The following is a 27,637-nucleotide window of genomic DNA, read 5'->3' on the forward strand; positions in this document are numbered from 1 at the left end:
CATACAAATGGCATTTCATTTCTCCTTCTTCTGTCTTGATGGGTCTTGGAGAGGCCAAGTGATTTCTAGCTTGTACAGGCTTCACCCAAGTGATGTTTTCTCTCCAGAGTCTCTTCCTCTTTTTCCATCCACTCCTCAGACTGTCTGTCCCAGCAGAACTGCATCATTCTTCTTGAGATCAGTCACACTGAAACAACTGAATAGAATTAGAGTTTTTAACTGTGTCTGTCAATTAGTTTGGGTTTGCTGGTGTTTCTCTCCCATCACCTATGAACTGATTTTCCATTCATTTAATCAGAAGTAAGACCAAGGGCTTTTATCTAAATACTCTGAAATTTGGTATGTATTTTAAAACTGAATCCTTCTTTATGTTAAAGTTATAAAACTACCTTCTTTTCATAGCACTTCCTTATAAAGCTAGTGACCCAATTGTATGAAATTTTAATGACATTTGAAATTTAGAAATGTGTCTACATTTTATAGGATTTCTGGGTTTTGGTTCCCTAAAAAAAGGAAATAACTGACTTCCTGATTTTCTTTCATTGTTTACTTTGTTTAGTTCTAGTGGAGAGTATGCCAGAAATTTCGACGAGTGGGTAAAATAGTAGAAGATAAATGTGCCTTTGTAAAGATCTACCTCATGCATACCCTGTGTCCTTGCATCATATTGCCTAGTTTGTTTATTGTAAACAGGCTGTATCAATTCAGGAATAGTGGCATGCTTTTAACAATAAAACAGAGAAAGTTTCCCTTTATAATCCACAGAATCACTTAGAAATTTCTCTCACTAATTATTTCAGGATAGAAATTATTATTCTTTGAGACCTGATGGGTGAAATTTAAAAAAAAAAAAAAAAAAAGGCAGCTAGAAAAAAGAAAAGGCTTTCGTCTTTTTCTTAATGGTGGTTTTAAGCATATAGAAAGAAGTGAGAACAATAATAAATTGCAGTATTCCTAATTTACCAAATAATACAATTTTTCTGCCTCACTTCAAAATGACCCAAAAGAATGCTGTTTAAACTTGGCGTATTTTGTAGATACCCTTGAGAATCTGCTAATAAATGAAGTGCCAAACAAGTTAGTTCCTTAGTTTCAAAGTGGTACATACATAACATATGTAGACAGAATATCACTTGTGCCTGAACCTCACTATTTTTTTGCTGAGCTCTGTCTCCATTCTCATGGAAACCAACCTCTGATTGACAGTAATGCTGTGAACTTCCACTTATTAGCTAATGCTGACTTTTCTTGAAAATAGGAGCTGAGTGTAGCATTATGGAATATTCATGGAACAAAATTCCAGAGAGAGAGGTCTCAGGGTCAGGAGGAGGGAGGGAATGAGAGACAGATGCCAGATTGCCTGTAGAGAGTCCAAGCATGTGTTTTTGTTTGTAGCAATGATGCACATGCCTTTTGCGGGTGCAATTATTGCTTTTGCCTTTGAAAGTTTTACCATAAATCTGTTTCTCAATCTCCCTTCATTTTTGACCCAAATTAACCTCTTCTCTATACAGTTCTGTTACTTAACCGCAGTTTCACTTGGGAATATCTGTGCACCACCATGCTCTAGGTGTTCTCCTCTGAATTTCAGAGATCACTCTGAATTCAAATCTGTTTCTGATCAGATTTAATTCATTAGTCTTTCTGTCTTTTCATGATCTTCATGCACTGGATTTTATTCTTCACTGAGTCATTGCAGTGAACAACACCACATGAGTGAAAAAAATAATTTGCCCTTTATTTTTGGTCTCTGCCTACCATGCAGCTTTAAGCAAAGGCATATGATCTGTAAGCAGATGAAAACTGAGACCTAAAGTATTTGAATATCCATTTAACATATCGTGACACTTTCCTTTTAATCTATCAAATGCTTTAAAATCTGAATTCTCTTGTTCTAGCAATAAGCTTGTCTTACTTGAGTGACACTTCAGGTCTAATGAGGCTGACTGCAGGTGACTCACAGCTAACTGTGCAACAGATGTGGGGTGAAAGCTTTTAGCAGCCATGCACTTCCAAGTGGGAATTCCCTGCCTGTAGTATCTGTGACATTGATACTGTGCTATTTTCCCGTGTCAGACTCAGGCTTTATTGTGGACCTGACAGGTTCAAAGTCACAGAAGCTACTTCTTGTCGTAGAGTGTTTCAGAGAGGAGGCATTTAATAGTGTATTAGCATTTGTTAGTTTTATTTAGGAAATGGAGAAGAAATTGCATCTCAGTATTCTTGTACTCCTGGGGAGCTTTCAACCTTCAGTGAATTTCCTAACCCTCGTCCTTAGGCTGGGGTGCTGACAAACGTGCTGCAGCTTACCGGGGGAAGAGATTGCAGCTCAGTTCAGCTGCCAGTTGTGCCACATCTGGCTGAACAGAATATGTACTGGTTTGAAATGTTGTTAAAGTTACCATAAAAAAGCTAAGTCTCAGAATATAGATTCATATGATATTGTGTGCGCAGTCAGGAATTTTCCGTCACCTCGTCTTCTGGAAAGAGCAGCTTTCGATAGCTCGGGAGGTTTTTTTGGGAGATAAAGCGTGCTGCTTGTGAGTCTTCCCAGATGCTTTGGGGAAGCTTCTCCTTTGGTATGTCCTGCAATTTGCAGGACTGCTGCAGGGAAAGAAGGAGCCATGCAACAGCTCACAAACGTGAGCCTTGAGGTGCTGGGGAAGTCAAGGAGGGGCAGGTGGGTTGGCACAGGTTCAGGGTTTCTGGTGTGCTGCCCAGAGTGGCTTTGAGTGACTGTAGCCTGCATCAGTTCTGTCCCAGCTGAGTGGTGGACTTCATCCCACGTAGGAGGCAACCAACTAAACAGGGTTGGTCACTTGGGGTAGCTGTTGAGTGTGGATGCCCACTGTCCTAGAGGGACCATGAGCTTAAGAGCTCTCTGCATATATGAGAGATGTATCAAGAAATACTGTGTATCAAGAATGCCATACTTTGGAGCCAGAGGTGTGTATCTGAGCCCTCAGAAGTTATTTAAATGCATATATATGTATTTTTATTTTATTTTATTTTATATAGGGCAAAGTTGCCTGAAGCCTGTTTATTAGTTAATAACCCCCTCCAGGTTACCGTCTCTAATCCTGTAATGAAATTGAGTTAATAAATCCAAGATATTATTAAATAAAGTAAGTATTTAATATTGCTTGTCCTCTTTGAATCCAAGTTGCAATACAACAGAATTTCATTTTATAAATAACACCTTTCGTGCTAGCACCACAGGGCATGATTCAAAAGAATCTAAATAGAACATGAATGCTGTAATCAAATGCAGACCCCAGGAAGGCAGATTAAAAAGGCATGTTGCTGGTTAGCACAGCAGACAGGGTAAGTATAGCAGGTCACAGCAGAAAAGCTAGTTACAAAAACAAGGGCACAATCAAATGAAAATTGTTTGCTTGCCCACTCCAAACCATGACTGACTGCTTCTGTGTCCATGACCTATTTTTTTTAAATAAAGGAAGATTTTGAGAGGTTGTTACATTTTAATTGCTTTGTACTAAACAGGAAAACAACAACAACAACAAAAATCTCAACTCTGTGTTTGCATGTGGAGGACAGCAGGAAAATATCTATTTATAGGTAGAGACACTACAGCTGGAGAAGACTTTTCCACTAGGTTTATTTCATCTCTGTTTATCTCATCTGTTTGCACCCACTGCCAAAGGCTGCATGTTTCCTGCTATATGGAGGAACATGGAGCAGAGGGAAAAGCTGCAGGGCACTGCCATGAAGCTTGCCTTGCAGACAGGGGGAATACTTGCATGCTGCAAGTGCTCAGTGCTGAGGCAGAAGCGGCAGGAGCAAAGCAAAGGGGTGTCCAAAGCCCACGAAGCCCAGGGTGCAGAGGCAGCCCTGCCCTGGTGCCATCCCTGCGGCGCTGCCTGGCCGCCCGCACGTGCCTGGCACTCCTGGCCACACTGTCTTCCTTGTCTTCCTTCCTTGAGGGTGTCACAAAGGTGGAGCAGAGGTTAATGGAGCAAAAAGCAGAATTAACCTCCGTGCGCTTATCTGCAGCTGCTCCCAAGGTCTGGTTGTAGCATGGCCCTTCTCTAAGCAGAGTTTTAGCTCGTGGAGGGATGCATGGAGAGGAGAAAAGTCAGGGTGTGCAAGCTCTCTCCTCCCTCTGCTGGGGTTCTTCTCTCTCTCTTTGCTGAAATGGGGAAAGCATCACCCCTTTTGAGGCTTGTCCTCTCTATACTGATACAAGGCAGGCAGAGAAACCCTCGTGGTTATTGTGTTTAGCCCTGTATTCTCTGTGTATGCATATGTACAATTGCTGCAAAATGCATTTGGTCTTCTAGTTCAAGGACTGACAGCCGAGACAGGGGGAAGAAATAAAACTCTGATGATTTTATTTATACATATGTGTGTGTATGTACAGATGTACATCCACAAATGTATGCATTTATATTTGTATGTGTAACATGGTTGTGAATATTATAAAATATTATATAGAAGAAGCTTGTGTTACAACTAGTTACCACCTTCAAGACTCCGAGTTACTTCCATATAGGAAATATGGAAATTCCCAAGAAGAAGAAAAGTCAGTACGGTTGCCTCATTAAGCTACTTAAAGAATTAGTGTTTTGATAGGCATTCTATTAATTTACTTTAACAGGTGGAATCAAACTAGCCTAATGCAAATAATGAGTCAGAAAAACTAGTCTGTAAACAGTAGAGCGAAAAGAAAAAAAATAAAAATTAACCTTCCAGAGTGGTCTGCTGTACTCATGGTAAATGAAATATTTAGTGGAGACAGCAGCAAAAAAATGAAATACGAGATCTTGCATCCCAAGTTATTAGTGACCTGTTAAAAGACAGGCTGAAAAGTGCCTTTACCAAATTAAAACTTTGGAAAGGGGCACAAATGGGAAATGTCAAAATAAAAAATCTGAGGAAAATGATTGTCCTCCTGGCTCTTATTATTTTGCAGTTCTGAGGCTGTGGCCACTGTTAATGCTAGTGAAGCAAGAATGGCACAATTCAGTCTCCTGAAGTCAGTAATGGAAGTAGTCTGCACTGACAGGCAGACAGTTGGAATTTGCTGAGATTTTGATCACAATTGCGTGATCTGTTCACTGCATGTGTTTTTTTGTTTAGTCTAATTTTCAGAAACTTCATAGGCTTTTTTTTTTTTTTAATAGAAGATTTCATTTGGTTCTCTGTTCCCTGTGTTTACAGTACAGCCATCCTTAATGCTTAATGATACTAAATAATGAGAATGCCAGAGTGCTTAATTTAATGTCTGCTATTGATCTCTGGACTGTTTAGCAAATGCCTTACTAAACACAGAGGGCCATATACTGCCCCCACTTCCATCTATGTAAATCTCCTAAAGGCAGCTAGGGTGTTGGGAACCTAAGGTCAGTTGATCAGCCTCCTAATTGTGTTTCCTGCTAAGAAATGTTAAAAGTTTTCCCCATCACAGACAGGAATTATTATTTCAAATTCTGTTCCATTATTCTGTGTGTGCCTTTCTGCTCTCTGAGCACTCGGCTCTCTGGACACCTCTCACTAATAAGGTTTCACTTGCAAGAGCTCGCGTTTGTCTCAGTTTTCTTCAGTATTTCTGGCAATGCTGGTAAACATAAAGGTAGTGAGAGAAGCGAATGCTGAGCTGATTTGTAAATGAGCAAGGCATTTCTTAGTGAGCTCAGATCAGCTGACAGCTTCTCTCTGTCACCCAGCACCCTTCCAGGGCAAGGACCTCTTTGGTATCAGCTCATATGAGCTGGATGGTCAGATTTACAATTTGCCAATTAATCTGGTGAGATCAATGAGATTCCCGTCCTTCCCACAGCTCTCCCAGTGCTGTGTCAGTGATGTCACTTCTACTGCTCTGCCTTAAGAAATCTCTTGGAAATGCCTCCTTCTTTTATTTTATTAAGATCACCTTGGTATTGTAGAGCTACAGACGCCTTAACAGTCTCTTCTAAAGATCTGAGCTTGAAGAAGCTGTGATTTACTATAAATTTTGCATTACAGGCTCTTGGCTTTTATTTTCAGCCATACTTCAATCTTAAGCTTGTCTCTGCGTTACCTACCTGTACTGTAGACTGACTGTTGCTAGCAAAATCTATGACAGCATTACTTTGCCAGCAAGAACACACAGATGTAAAACTAATTAGTTTTAAAAAAAATGTTTTCACTTGTGTCTTGTGAATACAGTAATCCTCAAGAATTCAATAGATTAGGAATTTTTTTGAGACTTGGTAAACTGAATGTTGGGGTGGGCACTACGTTCTTTCAGCACTGCATCTCTGTCTCAAATGGGGAAGAACCCAGAACAGAAGTGCAGCTTGAGATTGCTAAGCCATTTTCAGTTCTCTCACGGTCTTTCAGTCTTTTGTCCCACTTCTCCTCTCAGGTAGGTCCTCACCTGCTGCATTCTGCTTTCCTAGTCATGACCCAAAACCCAGCACTGCCAAGCACCTGAGTTCCCATCAGCAATCTCTATCTTTTACTGCTGTGCACGTGAGGCAGGTTTAATAAGCTTGCTAATAATGACTTGTAGCATACTGGTTTCTAGTAGACTCGGGCCATCCCCCATTCTAGGTCTCCAAATGTGCTTGATAAATTATTTGAATTACTCTTTCAATTGCCATCTGTAGTTCCTCATAAAGAGACTGCTATTTGCCGTGCGTTGTGCCAAATCACGCAATACTTTTTTGCAAAGCCAGGGACTGTACTGAAATCACCAAACTCGTGTCACTTGTGAGCTGCAGTACAATAACATGTTCACTTTACGTAGGTTACAGTCGCAGACTTGTGAGATGAGAAAGAAGACCTTGGAACTCTGACCCATAAATCTCAGAAATTACAGGGACGTAAAAGAGAAGAGAATTTCAAGTACCTCAAGTTTTTTAATACATATATAAAATTATTCTTATAAATATGAATTCTAAAATGCATAAAATGTCAGTGTTATGCATAAATAAATAAATATAGAAACATACGCATACAGGTTTACACTCATAAATATGTTGTGACCTTCTCCTCCTTCCCCTTGCCTTGAACTTCCTCCTTGAATGTGCCCTGATGGTGGAGTGACGATCATCAGATCTAAAGAAATGTATTGCTGTGTGCAACCTTGGACTAGTGACGTCTGTTGAATTTGGACAGTTTTGTTTGTCTACTGGGAAATCGCATGAACTTCCCAATATTTTTCTTTTTTTTTTTTTTTAAGTTTGCATTGCCCTCCTCCTCCCCACCCAAGGGAGGCTAGCTTCAGGAGAAATGGCTGCTTTCTTGCTTTCTGGTGTGGTGTAAAGTTTTCCGTCGAGAGACAATAATGTACATTCCTCTGGCAGGACGGGATGGATTTTTTTGTTTCTCTTGCTGTTGTTTATTTATAAGACATTTCCTCTTGCTTAGTGGAAGTTTGATCGTAAGAGGCTCCAGTGATTTTCCTTCCCACCTCTCCCCTCCCTAATTTCTCTGCCTCGGCACTCGCTCTGGAACAGAGCGAACTCAAAAAGCCCATCGGCGCAGGGCGCGCTTCGCAGCCAAGCCCTGCCACTCTCCAGAGACTGTGAGGTGATTCTCCTTCGTCACTGCTTGGACCAGGAACCACAGCCCTGGTGAGTGGTGAGCTCCCAGAATTTGATGTGTCAAGGCTTCTATTCTCGGGGCCGCCGCGGCGAAGCAGGAAATAAAGGTTTTTGTTGTTGTGTTTTCCCTTTTTTTTTTTTTTTTTTTTTTTTTTTTTTTTTTTTTTTTTTTTTTTTTTTCTAATCTGGAAGCAGAATCGGCGACAAGCAGAGCGCAGGAGGAATGCGGAGCTCGGAGCCGGGCGCGGGGAGAGCTCTGCGGAGCGGGGGCCGAGCCCGCGTCCCCTCGGCCACCGGCGGGGGTCGGGCCGGGCTGCGGCGGGGGGAGCGCCCCGGCCGGGGGAGCGGGGCGGGGGTGGGAGCGCGGAATGGTAATCCTCCGCTCCGAGTTTCTGTCTGGCAAGTTTTCATGCCTCTGTGTTTCTGAGCATTTACATTATGCTCTGAATACCTGATTGCCCAGCCAAGCAGAAAAGAAACTCTACAGTGGATGCATAGCAAAAGAAAATGCTTCTGTGGAAGCCACCTCTGGGAATAGGAAGAACTAGTTGGTTTATAGGCTGCTGGTCCATCTGAGGGAGTGGGAAAGGTTGTATTTTTTTTTTTTTCCTCTTTTTTAACTCTCTCGCTTCCCTTCTGTTCTCTTTGTGTCTGTATGGGGAATTGGGAATCAGGAAAAAAAAATGTACTTTGTAGAACTTCATATACAAAATCTTGGATGCGAAAGAACTGACTGTCTCAGCCAACATCAAGGTACTTAGAATTATTTTCAGCTGTTGGATAGGGAAGACAAGGCTTAGAAAGCTACAATGATTTGCTCACGGCTGCATGGGAAAGGCAACAAAAAAAAAAAAAAGGAGTAGGATGAGCACCTCTAGCTCCAGGCCCAGATTGTCTCTTTTTGTCCTCTCCTGCCCCACTGAACATATCACTTCTGTTAATATTTTTCTACTGTAATGCTAAAGAAGGCCAGGGCAATGCGTGGGCTGTTTCATTCATCCTTCATCATCTTCCATGTTATCTGACTTGAAGAAATGAATCATTTCTTGACTAACTAATTTCTTTTCTACTTCTATCAAATAGGCATATAAAAAACAGAGGGTAGCAGTCAAAATATTTGTATTTTGAGTTATTATCCTGTTCTTTGAAACATGTCCCTGGCAAAAGACCAAGATCTTTAATGGAACCAACATATCTCACACAGGGTATTAGCTAGGCAGCATTCTTCTCACCCTTGCCTTGTTTCTGAGCAGCATTTACTCAGCAGGTGTTTCAACAATCTTGTCTCTGTGACACCCAGGGAGGCAGCCCCTCTTTGACTACTGGGGGTCATTTGTGACATACAGAGAACTCCAGTCACCTTTTCCCTGGTTTCGTGCCCATTCCAAATCCTAAGAACTGTACATACAGGCTGGTGGTGAGCAGTCCACTGAAGTTGTCAGAGGCTTTGACACTGACTTCAGAACTGAGCTCTGTGTCAAGTCACATCCAACCCATATTAGGGTACTCGCTGTTTCCTATAACCAGTAAGTAAAGTCATGTAGGATTTGGTGGCTTTACTCCCTGGCAATTTTTGCAAATATCTTTGGTGGTTTTAGTCCATGTGGGGTTGTCAGTCCCCCCCACCATGCTTCAGTTTCAGCCCAAGGTTTTACTAAGCCTGAAAATTTCCAGTGGAAGACAGACAGAACCTCAGAGTTCCATCTGGTTTTGCATTAGAACTGTAAAGAACTGTGAACTCCTCTTTTTTTCATGTACAAACCCCCAAGCTGACCGCAGACGTTTTTCAGTGCTGAGCAGCAAGGGTTAGCTGTTTCTCTTCATTCCCTGGTGCTGCAGACCTCTCTCTGAACTTAAACTAAATCACCAGCTCTCAACAAAACCCGCAATTAAGTTGGCTGATCCCTTCAGTAAAGAGTATTACATACACATAGAAATAACCTTTACATACATCAAAGCCTCAATCCAAATGGTCCCAGCTTTTGACTAAATTGATGTTAAGATCCCAACTTAGCTGTTGCATCACCTTTCTGCAGTGTACTCAAAGCAGCTGACAGATCAGAACATCCCAAACTTTCAGGCAGTTCACATCACAGATAGAAACATAATGGATTTTTTTTCTCTTCTCTGAATGGGCTATACTGAACGCCCACACACACTTTTGGGTCTGATCTTTGAAGCTTATCTCTGATTTACTTTCTCCCTCCAGGCAGTGTAAGTCTGAAAGACATAAGTACTTCTGAAATGGAAAGTTCTCAAAGCACAGTGCTAAATGTCTGAAACTTCAAACTTCTGCCTGTATAACACTTGTTCTCTAGATATACTGAAGTCAAGGGCTGTCACTCTGGCATCTTTCACCAAGAAGGAAAAACAATGTTTAATCTCTTTTTTAAGAGTCTCTGTGTTGCTCCAAATGTCTCCATGTTTAAATTACTTCATTAATTTATTTATTCTCCCTAGTCTCTCTGGTAGCAAAGGAACTTGTCTTTGCTGGTATTTATTTATAGCGATGTGGAAAAATTCATCAGTCTTTCTTATTATGATATAAGCTGCTTATTGATGGTAGGCCAAGGTTATAATAGTTTGTCTATGGTCTAAAATCATTAGGGTGAAAATCTGCAATTTCAAATCGTATTCTAACCGTCTGTTTAAACACTTTAAGAGGGTAAGATTATGAATTGTCTCATTAGTAGTAGCTTCTTTATCTACTGCATAATAGTTTATCATAGTTGCTTTAAAAAAAATGAAAATTAATACCTATGGGCATTCTTCTATACATTCACTGTTTGCTTCTAGCAGTAGCCATTTTAGTTACAGCATCCCTTCCAACTAGTAATCTCAAAGTGCTCTGCAAGCACTGCCAAGTTAAACCTCTCTCTTTTACCCACAGATAAAGTGGGAAAGTTATCTTCCTTTGCCCGATGCAAGCAAGGAGAAAATGGTATCCTTTCCCTCATGTTCAAACCACCAGTTCATGCTTTTGGGGAAGAGAATATATGTTTATGTAGTAGAATGAGAACTAGTGTTTTCTGCACAACAATTGTTTGACGTGATATGCTTGTTGTTCTGTGAGTGTTAACTGCATCAGACAAGAACAAAGCACAGAAAAAGATGTAATGATAAAGGTAGGCAGATTCCTAGGTACTTGGATGCTTCAGAAGTACAAGAATTTAAGCAGTATCCAGAGACAATTTTTGCAATAAAAGTACATAAAAGCAACTGCCTTGTTTTGAGTACATTTCCCGTTTTAAGGTATTCTCAATTTCTTTTCTTATTTTATGTTGTAAGCCTCTCTTTTCCAAAAGTTGAACAACTGCTTGTTTTCCTGGGTAACAACATCGAAATAGCACTAATATTCCCTCCTGTAATTCAGAAAAGAAAGTGAAACTTCATTTTGAATTGTCATATGACAAGGAAAGTTAGGAAAGTAAAAGGGACTGCAAGTTACTGAGGTAAAACAGCTACTAACCACAGATATCTAATTATCAGCTGCAGTCAGTCCTTACCTCAAGGATAAAGAAATAGCAAGGTTTATGAATGGTAAGATGAAGGGGTTTTCTTCCTCTCCTGGGCTGAGAAGGGGAATGTATGGGTAACGTAATGAGAATGGAGAGAAATGGAAAAGGCTTTAGGAGACCTGAACCTGTATCCCAGATGCATCATTATGACCTTACCTCTGTCTATTTCTCACTTACTTATCTGAAAAGTGGAATTTTTCTCCCTGCCCTCACAGGGCTATTGATCAGGTTTAGCCAGGCTCAGGCATGCTTAAAAAATAGAAGTGCATGTAAATACAGCATGTAGATCCCCCCTACTGCTGCTTTGCTTGTTTTTTCATCCTTGCAAGCTTCGAGTTCCTGGAAGCGAGGCGAGTTCCAGAGCTAGCATGGGTCTGTGCTGCTGGCAAAACAAAGCAGGTGCAAATTACGGTGGAAATGAAATAGCTGGTGCTTTGAGGCGGTGGAGTGCCCAGTTCACCTCAGGGTACGTGTCTGCGTTCACAAAACATGACTATCACGCATACCCTGATTCATTAGAAGTGTTATCCAGCAAACAAGAAGCCTAATCATATTTTAGTGGGAACATTCTTATGATAAACTCTGCTTTAGTGAAACTCTGCGTATAGTGCAATTTCTTCTGGCCGTGTATATTACACAGTGAAGAAAAGCTACCCCGCTGCGTATCAGAAGGCTGTAATTTCATTTAGGGGTTCTATTGACATCATAAACTGCAAGAGCAGAGCTCAAGTGGCTATTTAAGTCATAGGAACTTCAGAGTGAAATTACTGCCTGGCAGCAACTGGCCCTCCCCACGCGGGCCCCCATGCACACACTTCACGTTTTCATCCCTCTGCCTATAAATAATAAATCCCTTCCGTGGCTTCGCAAGGGAGCATTTCCCAAGCCCCCGTTATCTGCCACCCTCGGTCGGCAGCGCGCTCCCGGCGGGCGGGGGAGGGAGCCGCAAGCCAAGGTGGGCGATGCCCGGGAGAGCCGGGGCTCCTCTGCAGCCCCAGAGGCACCCGCTGGGCGCCGCCGTGCCCGCTGCTCGGGCTGCCCGTCGCCATCAGAGCCGGCACAGCTGACCTTGGCGCCCCTAAGCTGTAGAGGAGATGCAGGCTCGGTGCCACCTGCGATCCACAGCAGCACATCTCCTGTTTGTCCCCCGCCTCGCTGGGATTGCTGCCTGCGGCCCCGGGGAGGAGAGGGCACGGCTGAGGAGAGAGGGCTCGGCACTGGCCCCGGTCTGGGCCTGCGAGAGCAGGGCTGACCTTCCTCCTGATGGCACCTGCAGCACCTGAGTGGGGGAAAAACAATAAAAAATCCCCCTTTTTTATTTTAGCATTTAGATAATGGGAAGGCAGACGTCGCCTTGACAGAAGTTTGTGTATTTCATCCCTATGGACTTATTTCAAGAAAAGAGTGAAGTCAGAGAGCGTTTGCTTTTCATCAGGAAAGCAAAGTTAACCATTCATTAGAGCTTGTCAAGTAACCTCAAATTTAAGCCAGGCATTGGAAAAAAACTTTCAGTAGGACAATGGATAAGTTTTGTGTGCCATAGATAACAAGCGTAGGCATTTTAGTTTGTCTGTCTGAAAACCAATGCATCTCAAGTTCATGTAAATGTTTAATTTCTCTTATCCATCCTCATCTTTTTTTCCAGATAGTAGGAAAGAACTATTCTTTGTACTCAGTGTTTTCAAGACCTTGGGGTACCAGATAGGTGTTAAATTACCAGTGGGAACAGAATTCATATTTATGTATTTTCTCTGAACTGGTTTGTCCCTTCTTATATTTCATCTAACAGAATGATGGTTTACAGTGTTAAATTATAAAAAAGTGTTCCATTATAATATTAGTATTTCCATTTTTTTATAAAGGAAACTTATTTTGATCTTGAATCTAGCTTTTTCCCTGGAAATGCAATTAAATCATTGCCTCTACTTCTTAAATGTCACAGTCTTGTGATTCCTGAGACCATGGTACAGCTTGAGGGAAACAGAAGCTTTGAAATTTAATAAACAAGGTTTATATAGTTATCAGACATGGCAGTCTGCAGTAGTAGGGCAGACTTTCTGCTCTGGAGGTAAGCTGTTCACACCATTTCGTCTGACTTTGAGCAGTAGTGAGTCTGGATAGGCAGTGATCCTGCAGAATATGCTTTCAGTGTTCCCCAGGAGTCTGAAAGAGCAGCTCACACATATGCACACATTGCAAACAAAAGTGAATTTTGAACTCCACATTGCTGGTTCTGGGGATAGGGATGCAGGTATCAGTAGCAGCTGTGCTCTTTCTGCTGCTGTCCTGAGAAGCTCTAGCCAGGTCTTTTTGTGCCATTTCTCTTCCCCTTCCCTTTGTTTTAAGGACTTCTGAAACTTGTTATGACTGAAGTTACTATGCTGGCTGTGTGCATGCTCCAAGTAAGGAAAAAAAATGAAGTCCACAAACTGTGGATAACAGCAGATCCCACAGTACAGTGAAATCAAAATAGGATGTTGTATGCCAAGACGCAAAAGTTCTCATGGTCCTTATCTCTGTACGAAATAACTGGAAGTGGTTACAGTTTCCTTCATTTAGTATAACTGAATGTATTGAGGGCTGAGTATCTTCAGTGAGATATGAACTGCCTGATGGCATGCATCCTAATTTCAGGACGTGATGTCCTGGCATGATGATAGCCTATTGTCCCACTGAGTCTTGAGTGCCTGAAATCTAAAGCTATGTTACTGTGTTGGTGTCTGTCCAACAAAGATGTGTGTTCTACTTGTACCATGTGGAAAAATGAATAAAATATCTAAAGTTAAAAAACAATTCATAAACACCATATGCACATACATACTGCATGCACGACTTCTCTTTGAAAATATTACAATGGGACACCCTTCCAGATTCTGGTTGTAAAAGACTGTAACAATTTCTTCTACAGGTTTTTAGTCAAAAAATACTGCAACAGTCTGTTTCCTTTCAAATCAGCAAAAGTATGGTAGAATAGAAACCGTTCTTTAAAATTAAATATCGATCTATCTGCCTAACATACAGTTCTTCTAAAGCTGCCACCCTCTTAACTTGCAGGTGCTAAAAAGTAATTCACACGTGGGGATACTGAGGCAGAAATTGGTGAGGTGACTAATGTAACACCGTGTCCTCATGGAGCCCATCTGGCTCTGAGTTGCTGCCATAGCTGCTTTGATTAGCTCTCCAGAAGGGCTGCTGTAGGCTGTGTGTGCTCTGTGAGTGGAGGGCTCTGCAGGTCCCCAGTGATGCTGTGGGCTGCAGCTCACTGTTGGGAGCCAGAGCCTCTCAGAGCAGTGATACCTGGCCCTAGGGCAGGGCAGGGGCTCGTCTCAGCTCTGAAGCACCAAACTTACTGTTGCACATATCTTCTGGGGAAGGCATAGTAATTTCTCCAGAATGTCTGGCTAAAAAAAAAAAAAAAAAAAGAAAAAAAAAAACCCAAACAAAAAACCACAGAGAGGCTTGAGTGCTCTTCTAGTCCTATCTCCTGTTTGCCACAGAGCAAGACCATCTTTTGTTTTGCTGGCATGCTGCTGCAGTGTCTTGGTAAAACTGGAGAGAAGCTGCTGCACTGGGTTAGAAATGAGACAGATGACATTGCTGCAGCAGGGAAAGAGCAGAAGATATCTGACATGCTTTTTCTTCCCAACCCCAAGATCTGCACCTGGGTTTAATATTAGATAGGATCACTGAGGAAAGTGGTGGTTGGCAAATTTTACTTTTTAATGACTTACAATGACCTGTGATGTATCAGGCTCAGCAGTGTCACTCTGTAGCATGACTTCATTGTAGATTTCCTGCTTCCACTAGAATGAGGGGTGCCGATGGTACCACTTCATCCCCATTGCTGCTTTCAGTGTGTGGTACCCTGCCATGCAGCTACAGCTGGTTTTACTTTAAAAGTACTAGTTGTCTGGCTGATATTGTGTCAGTGGGACTTGCTGCTCCATAAAATGACTGCTCCGTAGAGCAAAGACACAAGTACGAGGGCAAGCTGAGTCATTGGCTGTATTTGGATGTTTTCACATCCTTTTGTGGGGAGAAGATGTATACCTGACAGGAGGAAGGCTAATTCTTCTCTGTCAGTCAGTGCAAGGCAGAAGGTTTAGGGAGAAGAGATCAGATGGGCTTGAATGAATTTTGTAATTCGGAACATATCTAGGAAATAGAACTGAATGATGTATAGAGAACTTCTCTGTCAGTGTGGAAAATTAGAGATTTGAATAAGATGAGTTTAATACTGAAATGAAATGAGAAGTTTATGATTAATAGGGTCTGGCAGAGACAGCATACTTATATATAATTTTGGAGACTTAGGAAATGATCCTTGGGTAGATGTGGGTCTGAGGGCTTAAGAGGAAAGGGGAGGAGTGGGCCCACAGGGAACCAGAGTTGTTTCATCTCTTTTCAGTGAAAGACCCAAAAGTTTACCATAACAGGCATAAAATGGAAGAGGTAAATCTTCCATTTCAGAAACTCAGAGCATCTTTTAAAATACTTTACAAGGTTGAAAAGTTAAATTAGGAATGAAATATGTGTCAAGATGAAACAGGATTTTGGTTCAGCTCATCTTTATTCCTGCTTCTGAAGCAACTACCATCAGTTGTTTCAGGGCAAGACATTTTCCTTCTGGATATTTTCCTTCGAACTGAGCAGTACTGAATGCTGGACATGGAGGCTAGGTTTTCTTACCCCTGTGACAATAAACCTGTGTCCTGAAAATGCACTTTGTTACAGTCATTCATAAAGGGCAAGATATGCAGATAGACAAAATTTGTCTTGTCTTACATGGCTACAGATGCAGCTCATAATCATTAAAATTACTCATTGGCCTGTTGAGGAAAACATAAAGAAAATTATTTTGTGGAAACTAACAGAAAAGGGTAAGATTCACAGCTCACTCATCTTCATTCTATGCAAATAATTAGCTGTTTTATTATATTCTAAGGGACTTTAGAAATTTGGGTTGTATTCTCCCCCCAGGACATGGTGAGGTTCTATATTTTTTACCTTGTACACTCCTATTTTGAAATTTTCCTTTAGAGTGAGAATTATTTCTCCTGTGAACACCTTTATATTTTTTCCCTGTGTAAGAGAAAAGCCATGTTCCCATACTGATGTTTTCTGACTTACAATTATCCATGTAAAGTCAGCAAACATGGAATAATTACTTCTAATGCAGACTTTGCAATAAGGAAGTTTTATTAGAAATGGGGAAAGTGTAACTCTGGTCTTTGCCTGTCTTTCTCCAGAGTCTCATCCTAGTGCACTTTCCTTTAGGTGGCACTCCCACATTAACTTGTGCATGACCCGAACAGCTGTTTGTGATCTATCATCTGTCTCTTGAAATATGATGGAGAGACTTAGAAATTATATTAATTGTGGTGTCCACATCCTCTCTTCATTAAAAGTTGAAAATTGCTGTTCAAATATTTCATAATCAAAAATTAATCCCAGTCTACCTGTTCCAAATCATATATTACACCCTCTGGGAATGAATCCCAAATCCCCATTACAATTTGGATGCTCTCTCCTCTGGGTATTGATTACAAATTCTGGTTATTGTTCACATGCTTTGTCATAGGGGGAATTAATCTCAAGTTCCCGTCTACTGTTCTGGGACTGAAAGCTATCTATAATTAAGATTTTTCTATTAAATGGGTATTGACTATGAGCTTTTTCGTCTACATTTTTGGGGTTATCTTCTGGCAAGGAAACTCCGTCTGAGCTCATGGAGAGATTCTTCATGCTGAGTATTCTGACCACCGATTTTCATGCCACTGGGGTGCAGGCATTTTGCAGGAGTCAGTGACATAGCTGGACTGTTCTCTAATGTTGATGTTGGGTAAGGAGATGCAAACATTTTCACAAGAGCTTGGCAAAGTGGAGCAAATAAACATGAACAAAAATAAGATGAATAAAGCCAGAAGAGTTACATCAGAAATGTAGAGGAAGATGCGAGCGTGCAATTGTGAAGTGCTCTACAATTGCACACCAGTTGCCTTACGAAATCATAACAATCTTAGATATGTAGAAGGGAGGAATAATTTGCTCTCCTTTTCAGCAGTGGATGGAATAAGAATGAAAATACTGTGGTGAAAGGTAGCAGTATAAAAATACCCAGGAGACAATGTATTTTTGATAGGTGAATCTATGTTCCATCTGATTAGTTCCAGCAACTTTGACTAAAAAACTACCTTTATTTCCACATAGATTCACTTATTTTCCAAAGAATGATGCAAAGCACATAGGAAAAAAAAAAAAAAAAAAAAAAGTCTTCAGTTGCATAGCTGTGTCTATCCCTGTTTCTTCACGGGCAGAAAATTGGATCAGAACAGCCCTGTTTTTCAGGGAATCTGGACTCTGGACCTAGGTTTTGGTGTTTCAGACCCACCACTGCTGCTAATAGACATGGTGTTTCCAGTGGCAACAGTTGTCTCAGGCGTTCTTTCACACTTTAGAAAAGATCCCCGTTTCCTTTTTTCCCTCTCTTCTTTAGCAGTGGGCAGCCCTGCAACCTTTTGATCATACCGACTTTGTTCGTTACATGACTGAACTCTGCTATGCCAAACATCCCTTTAGAAAGTTTGACATTTGTGCCATTTGAAAAAAGGGAGGGAGAGGGGAGGAGAGAGGGGGAAGAATGGATCCTGGCGGCTTCCTCCTGCCCTTTTGATTAAGAGTGCAGTAAGTCAGCAGAAGGGGTGGGACTTTTAACAAGGAGCAGGGGGTGTGAGCTGGTTGTGATCTGTGATGTATGCACAGGCATGCACACGGAGGAAAGGAAAGAAAAAGACAGAAGACAAACAACCAGAAAGTGAAATTACTACCAGAAATTAACTAATTGATGGAAAGTTTATGGTGGCAATCAAAGAGACAAGATGAGACAAAGGAAGATGGCCTGTGGTACTATCCTAAACCTGGCAAGGGAGGTCGAACTTAGGAAATTCCAAGGGCCCCTTAAGACCTAATAATTTTAATTCTGTAGCACATTTGTTCCTATTCATTACTTTGCAACTGCTATTTTCTAAGCATATTGTGTTCTACTTTTTTTCCGTTCTATGATACATTTTGTGCAATTGTTAATGCTTCCATTTTTTTAAAATTTTTGCCCACCACTGCTACACCAGTCTTTGAGATGGTGCAGAGTTTGTGGAACTGGAACTGCTCTGCATATGTTGGCATGCAAAGGGAAAAGGTACAAAGCTTATTATGTATTCTAATGTTTGCAAAAGAAAGCAGGGCTTTAAAAATAGGCTCTTTAAAAGTCCTGAATAAAAAGTACTGAGTGTTTTAAACGAAGTTTGCAATGATATAAAAAATAGTTCTTTGTGTGAAAATCTGTATTGATTTTCTTTTGCTTTGTTTGTATAGAAATTGTCCTCAGAATAGATAGGCTTTGACATTTTGCCTTCTCCTATGCTTAATAAGTCATCCGTGTCGTCCCCTCCCACACACACACGTGCTCTATCTTCTTCCTGGCTACCTGCTGTTTCATCCAGATCATTTGTAGAGCTGCAGGTAATGGATAACGGTGTTGGAGACTCTGCTGCAACTCTGGTGGTCATGGGATTTGTGGTGGGAGGGAGGACATGCTTCGGATGGTGACGAGGATGGATAATACAAATGGCTGTCGTAGCCCCCAATACAGGTAATTGGCAGATGTGCCTGCCAACAGAAGTGTATTGGCTTTGGAAAACCAAAGACTCCTCCGTCATGAGGGGCTGGAGGTTGCCATCAGAGTCCTTGCAGTTGTTTCCACTTGGCTTCACACACAGAAAGGCAGCTTTGTAGCTTTGTTTTTTGATTTTTTTTTTTACCCTTTGGCAAAGGTTGCCGCAAATAATCTGACTTTAGATAAGATGATGTGAAAACAAGCACCTCTTGAACCCTGCACATGTTAGTCCCTGTTCTTATGGTAAGATTTTATAGATGCTGAGGTGAGCAAAGCCCCGTGTGGCCAGAGAGAGAGAGAGAATTTAGGAGAACAGTTTCAAGTGATGAATATTGACTTTTCTGCAGTGATAATCCTAGAATCATAGAATGGTTTGATCATCAGTCAATTCCAACACTTCTGCCATGGGCAGGGACACCTCATACTGGATCAGGTTGCCCAGAGCCCCATTCAGCCTGGGTTTAAATGCTTTCAGATTTGGAATGTCCACAACATCTCTGGGCAACTTGTGCTACTGCCTTAACAGCCTTATCATAGAGAATTCTTCCTAATATCAATTTAAATCTATATTCTCTCAGTTTAAGGGCATTACCCTTTGCTCTATTACTTTATGCCCTTGTTTAAAGTCCCTCACCATCTTTTTTGTCAGCCCCATTTAGGTACCAGAAGGCTCCTCTGAGGTCTTCACTGAGAGCTTCCTCTTCTCTGGGGTTAATAACCCCAGCTCTCTCATGCTGCCATCACAGAAGTGCTCCAGCCCTCTGAGCATCTTCGTGGTCCTTCTCTACTCTTGTCCCAACAGCGTGGAAAACCACAGACTCCTGCTGCTTGGCTTTTCCTAGAGCACTGCATTTGCTTGTCAGGGTGCTGTCAGCTTCCCCAGATTTTCCTGCAGCAGGCCTGGCTGCTGTGGTGGCACCAGCTTCCATTTCCCAGTCTCTGGTGTCAGACAGCTGTGCTCCTGAGGGGCAAGGAGGCAGCCAGCAAGGAGCTGGGTGGGTTAGTGCTCACTCCACTCGCTGTCACTGCATTGAAGACAAATCCTACAGGACAGCCCAGGGGCAGTGAGGGCAGTAGAGCCTTGCAGGAATCCTTAACTGTGGGAAAGAGGGAAAAAAATGGCTCATGGAGCCCCACCTATAAGTGGGCTTTGTGCAGAGGGACTCACTGAAGCTGTATTTTTAACATGTTTGAGTATAAATGACCCATTTTTACCTCTGCATACATCATCTGCATCATGCCTTCACTTCCTTCCTCTTTAAGTGATGTGTTATGCATAGATTTGTCATTTACACTCCAACTGCATTTTGCATTATTACATTTTAATGATATTTGAAGTTCTTGCATACATATTTGAGTTCCCGATATAAATGAAAAAAAAGAAATAATCAGCATACTTGGTTTATCTGATGGCATAAAAATGTTCTATCATAACTTTGGCAATTTCTTGAGTAAGATCAAGCACAAGATCAAATACTAAGAGAGGATCCAAGTACATCTCTCTATCTCAATGTCTCTAAAGTTAGGGTTGTTCAAAGTCAACAACTGAATTTTGCAGTTTGGCACAATGTATACCTCAGATAAAAAATATTTAACCAACTCTCCCCCGAAAGCTTTGTAACTTGTGGTTTAGGGTAAAAATGAAACAGAGGTCTGAGTGGTCCTTGACTCTCACTGGTTATTTTGTAAATGAACATCTAGGATATTGGCTTTGTTTGAGGATGCTCTGCGTGATCCAGAGGGTCTAACCTCCTCCATCCCGTATCTCATGTCGACTTACAATCTGTTATAATCTATTAGGAATCTTGAGGCTTGAGGGCAGAATTTTGTGTAGGGATAAAAGATGCTTTCATGTTGGTGCTGTGGGATATCTTTTTTTTTTTTTTTTTTTTTAATTCTTTCTCTCATTCTCCATTTCATGAAAATTCATTAATCTGTGACATTTAAAGACTCTGTCTGAGAGGTGTCTGGAGCAGCGGCCGGCTGCATACATCAATAGTTTCTCGGAGTCTGGCACTCTGTCAATATTTGGGGGCCTCAGTAACAGCACTTAAATGCACTGCCTGCCAGCCGTCATGCTCTTAGCGTGTCTGTGAGAGTCTGAATGAGGGGATATTAGCACGACGAGTCCTTTCACAACTGGCAACACTTTAGAGACAAACCGCTTGGTAGGTATCTCTCCTCTTCCCTCCCCTCCTGTTTTCTGGCATGTCTGCTTTGTTTATCTGATGTGATTTATGTATTTACACACAAATATGCATCCTGTGAGGAGGCATCATAAATCCTGAGGCTAGAGGTGGTATTATGGCATTATCTATATAACAATGGAAATGGGCTGAAGCTGGATTTGGACCCAGAACCAGATTAAGGTTGGGTTGACTTCTGGGCCAGTTGAGTGAGGAACAGAGTTTTGTTTGGATTTCATGGTGCCAAAATCTTTTGAGTTCAGTTCCAAATAATGAGGATCTTGGACTAAAATATTACAGGAAGTGCTACTGTGGCAGTATTTCAACCAGCTCCAAACCAGAAGTGGAAAACAAGCCATTTCAAGACTTGGGTTCTATTCAAATCAAAACTGTTACAGCAGGTTCAGAATCCAGACCTTCTGTTCCTTTTTTAATCCTATCCCACTGCATAAATTGGATTCACAGCTGAATATTACTCTGGATTATCCATGAAACCTCTCTTTTCAGAGTTAAGAAAACCACAGAAACAAAATGCAACATTTTGTTTGTCTGGTGGTGTGGGAAGTACAGTAAAATAAATTTGAATTCACAGATATTTATTGATATCCTCCTTCTCCCTTTTGTTTGGTTGGAACATTATGGGTAGAGAGCAATCACTGTATTCTCTGATACAGCCATGTTTATTTTCTCTTTACACATTGTGCTTCACCTCTTGCTTATTATGTTGCTGGATATGGCTCTGAAACCGGGTTGTCTAGAGAAGTGAAAGGCCACAGTGTCTGGAGGTTTGCACTGGCTTTTTAGAGCTGAATTGTGGACAGAAATCAGGCCATGAAACTGTCTGAATCTTTCAGTTTCTAAGTCTCCTTAGAATGCTGGTTTTTTCAACCTATTTTATGCCATATATACCAAAAGGAGATGAAGGGTTGGAGGCAAAGTAAGCCCCACATTATGAACATTTTCCTGACTGAATTTTGGGACCAAATTCTTAGACAAATATATCTGAATCAGAAACTCTCTGAGACCACTTCCTTATCATCCCTACTTTGCAAGTACAGTAACACCAGCCAGTGCTCCTCAGCAGTGACCTCCAGCACATCCTTCAGTGCTAACTTGAGCTGACAACTTCTTCTTCCTTTTCCAATAATGTTCAAAGACCCTTTTTTCAATAAACGTCCCCTGGTAGCACCTGCAAAAATTTGGCATAATAACAAAATAGAGAAAATTATTGTGTTAGAGCTACCTTTCAAGAGAAGGTTGGCAGCAAAAATAGCTAACTACCATTTCTCAATCATCTCTTTGCTTGTTTTAGCACTCTCTCATCTGCTGCCTTTATCTTGATTTTGCCCTTACTCCAACTACAGCTGCATCTGATCTCCATTTTCCTGTTTGTGTCCCAGAGCACCTGCAGTTATACAGTATTTTGTCACCTGTTGGGAAAAAAAAGCAAACCCTGTGAAAGTTTACAAATGTCTGTGCAGCGGCAGTGAGTAACGCGGGATGCGTTTATCCCTGCTTCAGGCCGAGCAGCAGTGAGTAAATAAACAGGCTCAAGGCTTCTGCGAATGCTGGGGATGCGTCTGGCTAGATGGCAGCAATGGCCAATAAGTACAGTCAATCTGCAGGGAGGGTGATTTGTTTTTAACGCTAATAGTTGCTCCTTTGGCGTGGTGTGGGGGCCATGTGCGTGCTGAGGGCAGTGGCGGCCTGCAGCGCTGCCCCTGGACAGAGCAGGAGAGCCTTGGCTCGGCCTGTTCCTCCCGCGGCCCCTCACGGCTGGGAAATGGCAGCGGGGTCCCCTGGAGCTGAGCAGCAGCCCCAGGGATGGAGAAAACCAGCACGAGGTTAAAGCTGCCGTGGGACTCCAGGACACTGGGGGCACCCATGCTCAGGCTCCTACGGAAGGAATTACGGTCCCGTGTGCTCCACAGTTCCTTCCTCCTCAGGAGGCTTTGCGCTGCCTTCCTCAGGCTCAGCACTGGAACACACGAGCTGAGCGTAACCCACGCGCCTTTTGTACCCAGGGAGTGCAGCTCAGCACATAATGGGGCACGTTTGAATCCCGTCCCCAGTGTTTTAAAAACGTGACTGACTTTATTGTCAGTGACAGCCGTGTGTGCTCTCAGAAACCTCCCCACCCCCAGCCCCGAGTGCTCTACGTGGAAGTTGAAGAGTTCATAATTTTGCAGTCCTTTCTATTCCTGTGGTGTTTATTTTCCAACGAGCTCCAGTTGTCTTTCAACTAGGTAAGCTGGCCTTGTGAGATGCAAGGGGTCCTCAAAAGAGAGGCAGGCACACCTCTTCCCTGCGGTCCCACAGGCTGCTTCCACCTCCCTGCAGATACTGAACTCGCATTTCCCATTCCTGCTGGTGCCTAAAGCCCTGCACAGGGAATTTGAAGGTTGCCTGTGGGGCTTTCCACTTTTTCTAGCTCTTTCAATCCAGCTAGTCTTCCTTCCCTGGAGGGAGGAGAGGATTTGTCCCCAAATAATGGGGGTACAAAAGTGCTGAAGGGATCTTGGGTTTCAGGCTTCATTCATTACGTGTCCCTGTTGGTTCCTGGTAGCTGTAAACGAGATGCTTTCTTTGAGTGCTGAAATTGATGAAGCAGGAAAAATCCCGGCTTGCTGTCCGTTCATATTTTACATCTATTAATAAGTAATTAATTAAAAAAGAAGCTGATGTTCCCATGATGGGCTGCTAAATATATGCGAGTGAAACTACTGGCATTAAAAAGAGATTTGACTGCAGTTGAGGAGTTATTTATATTTTAGTAAATCATATAGGCCCCAGTTGAGATGAGCAGTCTCTTGTTTTAGGCGCTGTACAGACCCGCTGTAGGAGGTGCCTGTAACCCCAACAAGCTCAGAGAGTGCAGAGACAAAGTGTGGACAGAGAGACAACCATAAAGAAATTAAATAATAACTTACCTTGGGTGCAAAGATGGGCTGAATCAAGAAGGGAATGCAGATCCTGTGTTTCTCTGTTCTTTCATTAAGTCAAGAGCTGGTTGGCTCATAATTCAGTCCTTAGATTTAAATCCTGGTAAAACTGTTGAATTAAATTTTTTATTTGCTGAAAGCTGCTCACCTCAGATATGGGTTAGCCAAAATTATGAAAAACAAAAAAAAAAGAAAAAGCTAAAAACAAAATTAAAATTTTTGGAAAGCCAGAATATTTTGTTTTGATATTTCTAAACAAGGTTTCTGGTTTTATTTTGATATTTCTAGACAAGGTTTCTGGTTTTGTTTTGAGACTTAGCCAATTTTAATCGAAATATATTGAACACAAAAAAAACCTAACCCATTTCATTAAACACATAGGTGATTTTTGGTGTTTTTTGGGGTTTTTTTTCCCATGTTCTCAGTTTGGTCAGCTAGCCAAATAAATCAATTATTTGCACAACTGTAGTTCTAATTAGAATGTTGGGCTGTGGGAACTTGGGCTATATATTTCAATACAGTACATATTTATAATAGCATGTATCCTGCCTGGTACTATATATAATAATAGCAAGCAGTCTAGTGCACTGGGGAGATGGGGGCACTAGGGAAGACCCAGTGCCTTTCAGCTCTTCAGATTTTTACTTTCAGTGGTAGTTACATTTTGGAGGGTATTGCTTACAAGATAAAATTTGCATTTATTTGAGCAACTCACAAATGGGATTCACTGCAAAGCTATTATTAAAGGGAAATAATGCAGAAGAAGGAACAAAGGATACATTCTCAGCCAAGGCTGACATGTAGACACTTTAAGAGATCCTTGATGCCACGGGAAAAATTCTATCTTCTCACTCTATCATGACCTCCCAAAATCCTGGAAACCAAGCAATTAGGTACAGGGGCTGCTCATAAAGTGCTGTGACTGTTCAGCTGTATTTTTGTCTATTTGCAGTGTTTCTACCTTGCAAACAGTGTACTCATTTCTGTGATCATTCCTATCTAGAAGCAGTTTCCTCTGTTCCAGTTCATAGGTGCAGAGCCCATTTTCTGTGAATTACTTCCAAGGAGGAGGACTCTGGCATCAGGTACTCCTGATGTGCTTTTTGCATGTCTAAGTGTTGCCACACTCTGCTGTAGGTAGCTGGTAGGAACTGCAGGAGTTACTTGAAGTTTGGCTGTGTGTTACTCTTCCTCATCTTCTTTTAACTGATGTGGTTTATTGTTTTCTCCATTTGCATGTGTCCATGAGCAATAAACCCATAATTTTATTCAGCCTTATAACCATGTTAGAGAAGCCCTAATGGGAGAGGGTGAGGTGTTTTCTTCCCAGCACAGTCAGTGTGATATTCATCCTGCTTCTTTCTTGCAGTAGAGCCCCACAGCCTGAGCTCAGGCACCCAGGGCACTCTGCCACCCTGTCTGCAGTGCCTCATGCTGTGATTTGGCAGTGATGATGCTCCCTCCAGGTGATTTCTCTGCAGTGTGCAGGGCCAGTGCTGGTTTTAGTGCTGCTCCAGTCCCAGCTGAAGGTCTCAGGTGTACTTCTCATATGATCTTTGTGTAGTGAGACAGACTTCTTCCTATGAAGCTGTTGTGGGAGTTGTGGGAGTGTGGGGAAAAATATGCCTTAGGATTGCTAGGCCTTGACTGCCAAGTCAAAATTTACAGAAGTGACAGAATTTTCTGAGTTGGGAGGGGCCCACAAGGATCATTGAGTCCAACTCTTAGGTGAATGGCCCACACAGGGATTAAACCCACAATCTAGATATTATTTGCACTGTGCTCTTAACCAGCTGAGCTAATCTCAAGGCCAAGCCCTTCAAGATTAGGATCAGGCTTTCTAGTGGAGAATTCTTCAGCTTTCAGTTCCCTTGACTGAAGAACTGTCACTGTACAGTGCACCAGTTTTGATCTGGTAGTTTAGCTGCAGAATGACACCCAGCTAGGGAGCCATGGATAAAATCTAAGAAATTAGACTTGACCAAGACCCCTCTGACTCCCCACAGGTATGCTTTGATGAGGTTAGCTTTATGCAGACTTTTGGCAACTTCTTTTGACATCTGTGAGGGCCTCATACTACATAGTCCTTACCTTCAGAAATCTGAGGCATTAGTGGACAAAACAAGCTGTCAGATTTCTTTGCCTATTACCTCCCAGCTGCCCCATTTAATACTATCTGACGGTGAGGTTGTCAAGAGAGGTGCTGGGTGCCCCATCCCTGGAAGTATTCAAGGTCAGGCTGGACACAGCTCTGAGCAATCTGATCTGGTTGAAGAGAGAGGTCCCTGCTCATTGCAGGAGGGTTGGATGAGATGACCTTTAAAGGTCCCTTCCCTTCCATCTCAGACAATTCTGTGATTCTGATTCTATGGTAGGCACCACAGGATTCAAGGTAAGTGAGAATGTGGTAGGAAAAGGTAGATTGGATGGGTGGGACTGGAGACTTGACATGAGGAGCTGAAAGTAGGCTGCAGTATACGGGAGGGTGAGCAGACATTTTTCCTGAGTACATACCATAGAATCATGCATATAGGGATCTGCCTTCACTAGTCTTTCTTTGTTCAGGAATTCTGCTTTTAGATTCCAGTGGTCCTAGTACTCAAGCCAAACATTCCCATGAGAAAGAAACACGGGTCCTCCTGCTGATGTTGCCAGTGCCCTGGGGTAGAAAACTGTGGAAAAGTGAAGTTTTTATTTCTGGTTGTTGCTGTTCTCTTTGTGCACTTACTGCTACAGTCCCAAGCAAAGGTTTGTCTAGACCAGAGCTCAGGGTTACTTATTATCCTCATAATCCATTTCCTTTTGCCAACAGCAGTGGCTTATGTGGCTAAGTCAGAAGGGAATGCTCCCATCACAGGCAGCCTCTTTTCTATGATCTTCATTAAGCTTTGGGCCATTAACTCAAGATGCGTGATTATTTTGTTTGTTCGAACAGCAAGACAAGCAGAGTCTCCTCTGAGTTTTTCTTTCAAGCAAACCAGCATGACTGAAAACTGGGAGCTTGCCAGAAAACGTTACGTGGAATAGTAGTGGCAGGTTCATCTTAGTGTGGGCGGAGAGGGAGCGATGTACCCTCTCTTTTACTACTCCAAACATGCAGTGTCCATATGCCATAGTTGAGTTGGTTTATGGATGGAGTATGAAGGATACTACTCCATCTCCATCCTGGAAACACTGTGTGAATGCTGTAGAATACAGAATCTTAGGGATACGAGTATCAGCTGTTGCTGCAGACCAAACACAGAGCATCAATATTCAGTATGCTATAGACAGTACCGTTTTCCTCCTTTATATTTAGTGTTAGTACACAGAGCCAAATACTAAAAGGGGGGTGGGTGGGTCACATGATGAAATTAATACCATTAATTATTTAGAAACAATCAAAGGAAATACAAGACATCTGGCTTTAAGCCCAAACAACTCATGGCACTGCTGTTGCCTTGTAACCTCATCAGCTCTTAGTCCAGTCATCTCTCTTCTTTCATTATGAACACAGGAGATGCTTCCCCCTAGCCCCCCTTCCCCACCCCTCTTTCCTGCCTTATTTCTGGCAGCTCCAAGACAGATCACAAGACTGAACTATATAGTTTACTGATTTTGTGTGTAAACCCTGATTAGTTCTGTGGTGAAGAGGTATCCCCCCACATCCCCATGCTATACCATAGTGTTTGATTAGCAGTGTGGTGCAGCCATAGGTCACGTTTTTCTCCTCATCCTGATATTGGGGAATAGCTGCTGTAGAAGGAAAAGGCACTGTTGCTACAGTAGT

At 42.1% G+C, this 27,637-nt stretch overlaps 1 protein-coding gene across 20 annotated transcripts in view; it reads left to right on the forward strand.

Annotated features, from left to right (window-relative positions):
* The window catches only part of LOC134548834 (zinc finger and BTB domain-containing protein 20), a 472,135-nt gene that overhangs the window by 281,853 nt on the left and 162,645 nt on the right, over positions 1–27,637 (forward strand). Inside the window, exon 1 of one of the 20 annotated variants that reach the window (XM_063393959.1) lies at positions 3,260–7,580. The exons of the other annotated variants lie outside the window; for them this stretch is intronic. The gene's annotated coding sequence lies outside the window, so the exon portion shown is untranslated. Of the gene's footprint in view, positions 1–3,259; positions 7,581–27,637 lie in introns of those variants that run through there. 20 annotated transcript variants of the gene reach the window in all.

The sequence above is a fragment of the Prinia subflava genome, chromosome 3 (assembly GCF_021018805.1).
Source record: "Prinia subflava isolate CZ2003 ecotype Zambia chromosome 3, Cam_Psub_1.2, whole genome shotgun sequence".
NCBI classification, from domain to species: Eukaryota; Metazoa; Chordata; class Aves; order Passeriformes; family Cisticolidae; genus Prinia; species Prinia subflava.